Below are 10,721 nucleotides of genomic sequence, written 5' to 3'. Positions count from 1 at the left end.
ACAAGGACCAATGGGGTTCATTCTTGTGTAGGTAGCACATTTGAGCTTCCACAAGGACCAATGAGGTTCATTCTTGTGTTAAGCAGCACGTTTGAGTTTCAGAAAGGACCAATAAGGTTCATTCTCGTGTTAGGAAGTACGTTTGCGCTTCCACAAGAACCAATGAGGTTCATTCTTGCCAAAATAATCATCTTGAATATTTAGACGTTTGACAGTGAAGAATTTTTAAACAGACATAAGTATTGTGATTTGCAGCAGGAAATCAAACAAGTATTATGCCCATTATTATTTTTTTTATTTTATTTCAAATGACAGATGCAATTTATAACAATAATCTTTATATTTTAATATTACTACTACCACCACCACCACTCCTACTACTAATAATAGGCCCTACACTTGCAGTCCTGAGCAATTAAAATAAAACACTTATTAAAAATGATTCAGTGATTCAGTATTTAATCTGTTTACTTGCATGTTTAGTTCACCATAAAATAAAAATTCTGTCATTATTTACTTTCCCTCAACTTCCAAACCTGTATGAGTTTCTTTCTTTCTTCTGAACAGAAAATAATATATTTTAAAGAATTTCAGTAACCAGACAGTTGATGGTCCCCATTGACTTCAACAGGCAAAAAAATACAAGTTGGAGAGTAAATGATGACCAAATTTTCATTTTAGGGTGAACTATTCTTTTAAGCAACATCAGAGAACCAATAAATATTACCTTAAAGTCTCAGGGGGTAATCCTTGTAAATCATTTACGTGCAAGGGGTTCGGCTGACAAAATAGTTTAGGAAGCTCTGGTCTAGTTGAAGCTGAGAAGAGGAGCGGTTACAAAAGAACTTGTAGCTGTTGGTATTGCTGTAGAGAGAAAAAAGCCTCTCGATCACCCCCTGGAGGTGAAAGGAAGAATGATGAGACTGAGCTGTCCTTTTCCTCTGCCGCACTTAAAGCAGAGAGAAAGCAAAATGGAAGACAATAAAATAAATGTGAAATTATAAAGGAACAAGCAACAGAGCTGAACCATGGTAAAGTGTATTAGCTGAGTAGTGAAGATAAAGCAAAAGCTTACAGCACCTGGTATTCCCAGGCGGTCTCCCATCCAAGTACTAACCAGGTCCGACCCTGCTTAGCTTCCGAGATCGGACGAGATCGGGCGTGCTCAGGGTGGTATGGCCGTAAGCAGAGGCTGCAGTCAGTAGTGAGCTATTTAAAGAAGGCACACCAGCAGCAACCCCTACAAAGCTCAGACTTCATTGATATGTGGCTCGGGCTGCATCTGAAAGGGAAACAGCCCCCCTCCCCCCAAAAGTGTTTTCATACATTTTTTCAAAAAAAAGTTTCTTGAAATTCTTTAAAATGTAAACTCAGTTCACAGCATTTTTGTGCCATAATATTGATTAACTAAAACCCCCACTCCCACCCCAAAAAAAAAACAAGGAAGCAAATTTGAGCTTCCACAAGGACCAGTGAGATTCATTCTCATGTTAGGAAGTACGTTTGAGCTTCCACAAGGACCAGTGAGATTCATTCTCATGTTAGGGAGTACGTTTGAGCTTCCACAAATATCAGTGAGGTTCATTCTTGTGTTCGGAAGCACATTAAAGCTTCCACAAGAACCAGTGAGGTTCTTTCTCATGTTAGGAAGCACGTTTGAGCTTCCACAAGAACCAATGATGTTCATTCTCGCGCATTAAGTGTGTCTGGTTAAGCTTCTGTTTATGTTTGCTCATCAATGTTTAAATGTGAATAAAAAGTTTAAATTAAATTTGCAGTGTTGAATGCCCTCCTGAATAGGCGGGCCAATATCTGATTGGACGGGGGAGGTTTAATGATAATTTGGAAAACTTCAATAACTTTCTCTTCATGCATTTATTTGCTTAAACGTGTTTAATCTGTAAAAATAGAGTGAACTGAGCGGGCTGTTACTTTGAATTCTGACTGAACTGTTAATTTGGTCTAGGTTAAATTTTCCCAAATGCTGGTTTGTGAGGGAACTGCAGGTGTTTTGTGAGTTGAAACCACAACTCACTTAAATGTGGCTGCAGAATTAATTGAAACAAAAATAAAACAGTGACAGGCTTATTGTGATTATTAAATTAAAGTCTGTAATTAAAGTCTGTAATCTCGGTTGACAGTAAATGCTGCTTTTCACCAACTTCATCTCTGTATGAACACTGAGTTTAACATGCATTTCAGGAATGCGACACGTTGTAGGTTCAATTCATTTACATATTCGCACAAATTCCAACACATCCATGGATAGAAGATTACAGCATTTCACAAGCATTCACCAAAATAATCAGCTTGAATATTTAGACGTTTGACAGTGAAGAATTTTCAACAAATTATTGTGACTTGCAGCAGGAAATCAAACAAGTATTATCCCCATTATTATCTGTTTGATTTTATTTCAAATGACAGACGCAATTTATAACAATGATCTTTATATTTTAATAATACTACTACCACCACCACCACTCCTACTACTAATAATAGGCCCTACACTCGCAGTCCTAAGAAATTAAAATAAAACACTTATTAAAAATGATTCAGTATTTAATCTGTTTACTTGCATGTTTAGTTCACCATAAAAATTCTGTCATTATTTACTTTCCCTCAACTTCCAAACCTGTATGAGTTTCTTTCTTTCTGCTGAACACAAAATAATATATTTTAAAGAATTTCAGTAACCAGACAGTTGATGGTCCCCATTGACTTCAACAGGCAAAAAAATACAAGTTGGAGAGTAAATGATGACCGAATTTTCATTTTAGGGTGAACTATTCTTTTAAGCAACATCAGAGAACCAATAAATATTACCTTAAAGTCTCAGGGGGTAATTCTTGTAAATCATTTATGTGCAAGGGGTTCGGCTGACAAAATAGTTTAGGAAGCTCTGGTCTAGTTGAAGCTGAGAAGAGGAGCGGTTACAAAAGAACTTGTAGCTGTTGGTATTGCTGTAGAGAGAAAAAAGCCTCTCGATCACCCCCTGGAGGTGAAAGGAAGAATGACGAGACTGAGCTGTCCTTTTCCTCTGCCGCACTTAAAGCAGAGAGAAAGCAAAATGGAAGTCAATAAAATAAATGTGACAGGATAAAGGAACAAGCAACAGAGCTAAGATATGATAAAGTGTATTAGCTGAGCAGTGAAGATAAAGCAAAAGCTTACAGCACCTGGTATTCCCAGGCGGTCTCCCATCCAAGTACTAACCAGGCCCGACCCTGCTTAGCTTCCGAGATCGGACGAGATCGGGCGTGCTCAGGGTGGTATGGCCGTAAGCGGAGGCTGCAGTCAGTAGTGAGCTATTTAAAGAAGGCACACCAGCAGCAACCCCTACAAAGCTCAGACTGCATTGACATGCGGCTCGGGCTGCATCTGAAAGGGAAACAGCCCCCCTCCCCCCAAAAGTGTTTTCATACATTTTTTCAAAAAAAGTTTCTTGAAATTCTTTAAAATGTAAACTCAGTTCACAGCACTTTTGTGCCATAATATTGATTAACTAAAACCCCCACTCCCACCCTAAAAAAAAAACCAAGGAAGCACATTTGAGCTTCCACAAGGACCAATGAGGTTCTTTCTCATGTTAGGAAGCACGTTTGTGCTTCCACAAGGACCAATGAGGTTCATTCTTGTGTTACAAAGCACATTTGAGCTTCCACTAGATCCAGTGAGGTTCATTCTTGTGTTCGCAGCACATTTAAGCTTCCACAAGGATCAGTGAGGTTCATTCTCATGTTAGGAATCACATTTGAGCTTCCACAAGGACCAATGAGGTTAATTCTTGTGTTCACAGCACATTTGAGCTTCCACAAGAACCAATGAGGTTAATTCTTGTGTTCACAGCATGTTTGAGCTTCCACAAGAACCAATGACGTTTATTCTCGCGCATTAAGTGTGTCTGGTTGAGCTTTTGTTTATGTTTGCTCATCAATGTTTAAATGTGAATAAGAAGTTTAAATTAAATTTGCAGTGTTGAATGCCCTCCTGAATAGGCGGGCCAATATCTGATTGGACGAGGGAGGTTTAATGATAATTTGCAAAACTTCAATAACTTTCTCTCTCTCTTCATGCATTTATTTGCTTAAACGTGTTTAATCTGTAAAAATAGGGTGAACTGAGCAGGCTGTTACTTTGAATTCTGATTGAACTGTTAATTTGGTCTAGGTTAGATTTTCCCAAATGCTGGTTTGTGAGGGAACTGCAGGTGTTTTGTGAGTTGAAACCACAACTCACTTAAATGTGACTGCAGAATTAATTGAAATAAAAATAAAACCGTGACAGGCTATAGCTTATTGTGATTATCAAATTAAAGTCTGTAATCTCGGTTGACAGTAAATGCTGCTTTTCACCAACTTCATCTCTGTATGAACACTGAGTTTAACATGCATTTCAGGAATGCAACACGTTGTAGGTTCATTCATTTACATATTCGCACAAATTCCAACATTTCCATGGATAGAAGATTACAGCATTTCACAAGCATTCGCCAAAATAATCAGCTTGAATATTTAGACGTTTGACAGTGAAGAATTTTAGACAAAAGTATTGTGACTTGCAGCAGGAAATCAAACAAGTATTATCCCCATTATTATCTTTTTTGTTTTATTTCAAATGACAGATGCAATTTATAACAATAATCTTTATATTTTAATTTTCATAAATACAGTTAAAGCAATAATATAATAATACTACTACCACCCCTGGTGAGCTCCTGGAGGAGCTAGGCCCGAAGTCAAACCACAGTCCCCAGAACCTCCGAGGGACACAGGCTCCAAACCCATGCAGAACATCGGCGGGTAAAATGGCCCCAAGCAAACAAGGAGAAGGAGTGGCTCCAGTTTGACGAAGACGTCGATACCATCTTGGAAGCAGGAGTCAAGGGTGACGCTGACTGACGCCTCCTGACAATGACTACCATCATCATCAGCTAGAGCCCTGCACGGGCCTCAAATCTAGGCCCTAGCCCGGCCCTGGCCCGAGACGCTGAGGCCCTAGCCCGGCCCGTGTCCGACAGCTTATCAAAATTCTCAGCCCGAGTCCGACTGGAGCCCGTTTTTTTTTTTTTTTTTTTTTTTTTACATTGTTGCAGCCATTAAAATAGTTCTGTTTTGTTTTTAATATCAAAGTAGTCATATTTCGTTATGTTTCTTTATTAAGTTAATTTAGAAAAATGTTTAGAGCATTTTTTTGTTTGTTAAATTAAAGTTTTAATTTTTTTAAGTGACCAGCGGCCGACAGTGAGTTAACCGCATATTTAATCGATTTAGTCTTTCAAATCAACTCTTGACTTGTCTTGCCTATAATAAAATCAATAGATATAATTTGAATAATCCATATACACTTCGAGCATCACAATGTTAGTTAATTTCGCCAACTATTACCACCAGTAGCCTAAAAGGCATTTTTGACGAGCTGAGGCAAGCTGATTCTGCTCGCGGCTCTCGCAAACGGAGCTAAACAATCTAAAAATAAAAAAATAAATAAAAAAAGAACATGTAGGTTGTCTTATAGCTTACCTTACACCTACACAAATGAATATAAATTCGATCTTCAATTCCCGGGGTATGCTCATTTAACGGAGTTTACAGCAACGGAAGCAAAAGATTCAAGATGCATTTTATTCAGCAGCTCATTTCAAATTCAAAGACCACATAAGAGAGCGCGACTTAAGCGCACTGGTAAGATCATTTAGTCTCATTCATTTTTATTGAAGATGATTGTGTTTTTGAGCATGTAAGACTTATTTTAAATTTCATTTACGGCCATTTGCGTTGGCTTGCATTAGTCATTTGCTGCGATGCATGTTGCAGCGCCATCATATCTATCTGACTACAACATATTTCATGTTTGAAAGTCTGTAGGTTAACATAAATGCAGATATAGGCCTAGCCTAATTGTAATAATAAAAAACAACATAATTATCGATTTTGAAATATTAAACCAGTCAATACAGAACGAAATATTCTGTAGCCTTTTGCCGTCAATACCATGGATATGGCATGGGCCGGCTACTGCCGACGTTGTCTTTGCTGTATCAATAGGCAATATATTTATATTTAACATGAAGTATAGGGCTTCCCTGTTTATTAATAGCAGCAGACGCCCCGCGGATGACACGCAACAGAAACGCCACGCTCACACCAAGCTTGCAGTGTGTCTCCGGCCCTAACTCTAGCAGCTGCGTTGAAGAAACGCGCGCCGCTGCTGCTGGCGCGGACTCTGAACCTATGCTCTGAACACTGTTCGAGCCATCTTGACAGTCGCGTTAGCTATTATGGTCTCATGTTGTTTCCACCAGCGCAGAACATCTCATTGTTCCTTTTTTTGATAAAATAAATATAAAACGAAGGAGAAGCCTAAAAAAAGGCCCGAAGCCCGGCCCGCGTTTTAGGTATGACGTGAAAATTGGCCCGAAGCCCGGCCCGAGGGGCGTAAAAAAGTCGGGGCCCGTCGGGCTCGGGCAAAAATGCAGGGCTTTATCATCAGCCTAGCAGCTGAGAGATTTGGACTGGAGGAGAAGAAAGTAGTGATCCACCAGCTTAGGCAAGAGCTGAAGAGTCTGAGGAGGAAGTTCAAGGAGGCGAGGGAGGAAGAGAGGGGTCCTCTAGCAGAGTTGCGTGCCATCCTTTGTAAGAAGCTAATGACTCTGAGGAGAGCGGAGTGGCACAGGAGAAGGAGGAAAGAGAGGGCCAGGAAGCGGGCTGCCTTGATAGCGAATCCCTTTGGGTTCACAAAGCAGCTACTTGGCAAGAAGCGGAGTGGCCAGCTCACCTGCTCCAAAGTTGAGATTGATCGTCACCTCAGAGACACCTTCTGTGACAGATCCAGGGAGCAAGATCTGGGCCACTGCCAGCACCTGGTTGATCCACCTGCACCAACTCTGGACTTTGACGGAAAGGAGCCCAGCTGGAAGGAGATTCAGGAGGTGATCAAAACGGCCAAAGCAAGTTCAGCCCCAGGACCTAGTGGGGTACCTTACAAGGTTTATAAGAACTGCCCGAAGCTACTCCACAGGCTCTGGAAGATACTGAAGGTCATATGGAGGAGGGGAAAGGTTGCTCAGCAGTGGCGGTTTGCAGAAGGGGTGTGGATTCCAAAGGAGGAAGAGTCAAAGACCATCGACCAGTTCAGAAACATCTCGCTGCTCAGTGTTGAGGGCAAGATATTCTTCAGCATTGTTGCTAGGAGGCTGACCGACTACCTCCTGAGGAACTTGTACATCGACACCTCGGTCCAGAAAGGAGGGATCCCAAAGGTGGCGGTGCGTCTGGAGCACACAGGCGTGGTAACACAGCTGATCAGGGAAGCCCGGGAGAATAAGGGAGACCTGGTGGTGCTGTGGTTGGACCTTACAAACGCCTATGGGTCCATACACCACAAACTGGTTGAGGAGGCCTTGCGCCGGCACCACATCCGAGACAAGTTTAGAGACCTCGTTCTGGACTACTAGTTTCAGTCTCAGAGTCTCTGCGGGGTCTACAACATCAGACTAGCACAGGCTTGAGAAGGGAATTATCACTGGATGTACAATTTCAGTGATATTATTTGCACTCGCCATGAATATGCTGGTGAGGTCCAGTGCAGAGGTCCCCTCACCAAGTCGGGTATTCGCCAGCCGCCCATTAGGGCTTTTATGGATGACCTGACGGTGACAACATTTACACGTCCCAGGGGGCAGGTGGATCTTGAAGGGCTTGGAAGAGATGACATCCTGGGCACGCATGTGCTTCAAGCCAGCAAAGTCTAAAGCTTTGGTGTTGAAGAAAGGAAAGGTTTCCAACAAGTTCAGCTTTACACTCGGCAAGACCCAGATACCATCAATCACTGAGAAACCAGTGAAGAGCTTGGGAAAGGTGTTCGACTGCAGCCTGAAGGACACCGCAGCCATCCATGCAACCAACATTGAACTGGAGGGCTGGCTGGCTGAAGTAGACAAGTCAGGCCTACCTGGCAAGTTCAAGGCCTGGATTTACCAACATGGCATCCTCCCACGGAATCTCTGGCCCCTCCTGATTTATGAGGTTTCAATCTCTACCATCGAGGGCTTTGAGTGGAGAGTCAGCAGGTTTCTACGGAAGTGGCTGGGCCTACCTCGAAGCCTGAGCAGCATTGCTTTGTATGGCCAGAACAATAAGTTGAAGCTCCCCATCAGCGGCCTGAGTGAGGAGTTTAAGGTGGGCCGAGCCAGGGAGGTGCTGCAATACAGAGAGTCACTAGACCCCATCGCCTACGGTTCCTGATCCAGGTTGTCTACGATGTACTACCGAGCCCATCCAACCTGTTCAGCTAGGGATTGGTGGAGTTGCCAGCCTGCACCCTCTGCCTTAAGAGGGGGACTCTGGAGTACATCCTCAGCTGTTGTCCAAAAGCACTGGGCGAGGGGCACTACCGTTGGCGCCATGACCAAGTCCTGAAAGTCATAGCAAATACCATCAGCTGTGGAATTGGCCACTGTAAGCGCCTCCCCCCAGTGAAGAACACCATTGCTTTTATCCGGGCTGGGGAGAAGCCACCACTAGCTGCTAGGGCCACCTCATCAGGCCTGCTAGCACCAGCACGAGACTGGGAGTTGAAAGTTGACCTGGGGAAGCAACTGAAATTCCCAGAAGCTGTCGCCACCTCAACATTGCGGCCTGACATGCTACTCATCTCAGAGACCTCTAAGCAGATCGTTCTCCTAGAACTTACCGTACCCTGGGAGGACCGTATCGAGGAGGCCAATGAGAGAAAGAGGGCAAATTACGCTGAGCTAGTGGAGGAGTGCCGGAATAATGGGTGGCGAGCACGGTGTGAGCCCATTGAGGTTGGATGTAGAGGGTTTGCTGGCCAGTCTCTCTGCAGGGCCTATAACATCCTGGGCAACATAGGGGCCAGTAAGCGAAGGGCCATTAAGGAGGTCACAGAGTCAGCAGAAGTTGCCACAATTCAGAAAGGCAGAAACTTGAACCATTTCTTCTTCACTTCTGAGCCCGATCAGATCACACTCTATGATGTCCAGTTTACAAACAAATCGTTCTTTTGAACCGGTTCTTTTAAGTGAACTGGTCGAACCAGTTCACCAAATCGGACTGAATCATTCTAAACAGTTTGCGTCTCAAATCAGCGCTGATCCCACAAGTTACTTTAGTTGCTCACTTTCTGACATGAGTGACAGTCCCTCCAAATAGAAATAAACTAATGTCTTGAATTATATGTTGGAACTCCAACCGTTCACTGAACTGAGACATGTTTTGCTGAGAGAACCGATGAACTCACTGATAAGTTACTGAGCACGCACTTGTAACTGAACAAGCAGCAGTTCTGGGATCAGCAGTACAGAATCGAAAACCGCTTCTTTCGGACACATTCATTACAGAGAACCAACGAGCCAAGGAGCAGAGCCTCTTCATACACACGACGCTCTTCCCAACTGGACTATTTGCCTTTTTTCCGGCTACAACAGAGTTTCCACGGGACTTAAGCACAAGATAGAGCTAGCCGTCTAAAACAGGTGAATTTAAATAATGGCTAAGTAGCTAAATGCATCTCGTTGTCATGTAAGGGACCTGTTCATGTTGGACAGACATTTTAATTGCATTTTGTGTCTGTTAAGAGGCACAAAGACACCCTTTACGTCTATGCCCCCATAACTGTCGTTTTAGCTGAGTGGAGGGTCTGGGCATTAACTGTAATAACTCTGTGTTGCAAGGACCAATCCAGTTAGTTTATTTTTCTATAGATTCTACTCACAAAGATATAATGATCAAGATAAACTTAAAAATTCGCCGGAGTTGTCCTTTAAGGTAAAGGGTCACTTGAGAGCATTACTGTAAACACGCTTTTATTTGTATTTGGATAGTGGACAAAGAAAAACTGGTTCACCAGGTGTTTACGGGCATCATTGTGTTCCTACAAGTACAAATAAACCAGTATGTCAAAAGTGAAACTATTTCATCAGATGTTTTGTGATAGGAAGAATATGAACAACTTCAGAGAGAAAAGCTCAATAATGTGTTTGAGAACAGATCAGTTAAATTCTGCTATCTAGAGACAATGGATTTATGAACTAATTTATGAACTGATTGGATTTGATGTTCTTGTTGAGACAGGTAGGTTTGAACAAACACATTTCTGGACTAATTTTCATGCAGTGGTAAATCAATATGAATTTGCCTGTGTAAAAAGTATATTTCTTTCATACTGTAATTTAGGAGCACTTTAGTCTCTGCTGAGAGTTTTTCTTACTCTTTGCAGCCTTTATGTACTTGCTGATCAAATTCAGTTTGGCTTTTGCAGTAAGAAATAAATACACTAACAAAAGAGAACTAGAGCTACAGCAGCTTTATTGACGATGAATCTCAGCTATTGTCAGAGTCAAGCTTGAATTTATGAATCATGAAATTAAATCCACAAGATTACAAAAATCACAATCCTTATTGACATTTTTTAGTTGGCCAAATTGCATCAATTCATAGAAATTCAATGTGATCTTTCACTAGAACATTTTCAATCAGGTCCTGAATTCCTTTGCAGTTATTTATAACAGCATTTATTATCATACCAATCATATGACATTTTATTTACAGCATACAATCATGTTACGGACCACGTGAGCGGCGTGTTCCCGAATCACAAAACTCTCCCCTCCATCATAGAGTGAATAAATCACAATCCGATTGCACGAGTTTTAGGTTTTATCACTAAGTGAGTTTGAAGTAGCCTACACATATATTTTG

At 42.0% G+C, this 10,721-nt stretch overlaps 2 non-coding genes across 2 annotated transcripts; both read right to left on the bottom strand.

The window, feature by feature from the left end:
• Positions 1–1,068: 1,068 nt before the first annotated feature.
• LOC137091681 (5S ribosomal RNA) lies at positions 1,069–1,187 on the bottom strand. Its single transcript, XR_010908127.1, has one exon. It is a non-coding gene; the product is annotated as a 5S ribosomal RNA (ribosomal RNA).
• Positions 1,188–3,167: 1,980 nt separating this feature from the next.
• On the bottom strand, positions 3,168–3,286 carry LOC137091676 (5S ribosomal RNA). Its single transcript, XR_010908122.1, has one exon. It is a non-coding gene; the product is annotated as a 5S ribosomal RNA (ribosomal RNA).
• Between the last annotated feature and the right edge of the window lie 7,435 nt (positions 3,287–10,721).

This window comes from Pseudorasbora parva, chromosome 10 (genome assembly GCF_024679245.1).
Source record: "Pseudorasbora parva isolate DD20220531a chromosome 10, ASM2467924v1, whole genome shotgun sequence".
Lineage (NCBI taxonomy): Eukaryota > Metazoa > Chordata > Actinopteri > Cypriniformes > Gobionidae > Pseudorasbora > Pseudorasbora parva.
This window is presented reverse-complemented; position numbering and strand designations above follow the sequence as displayed.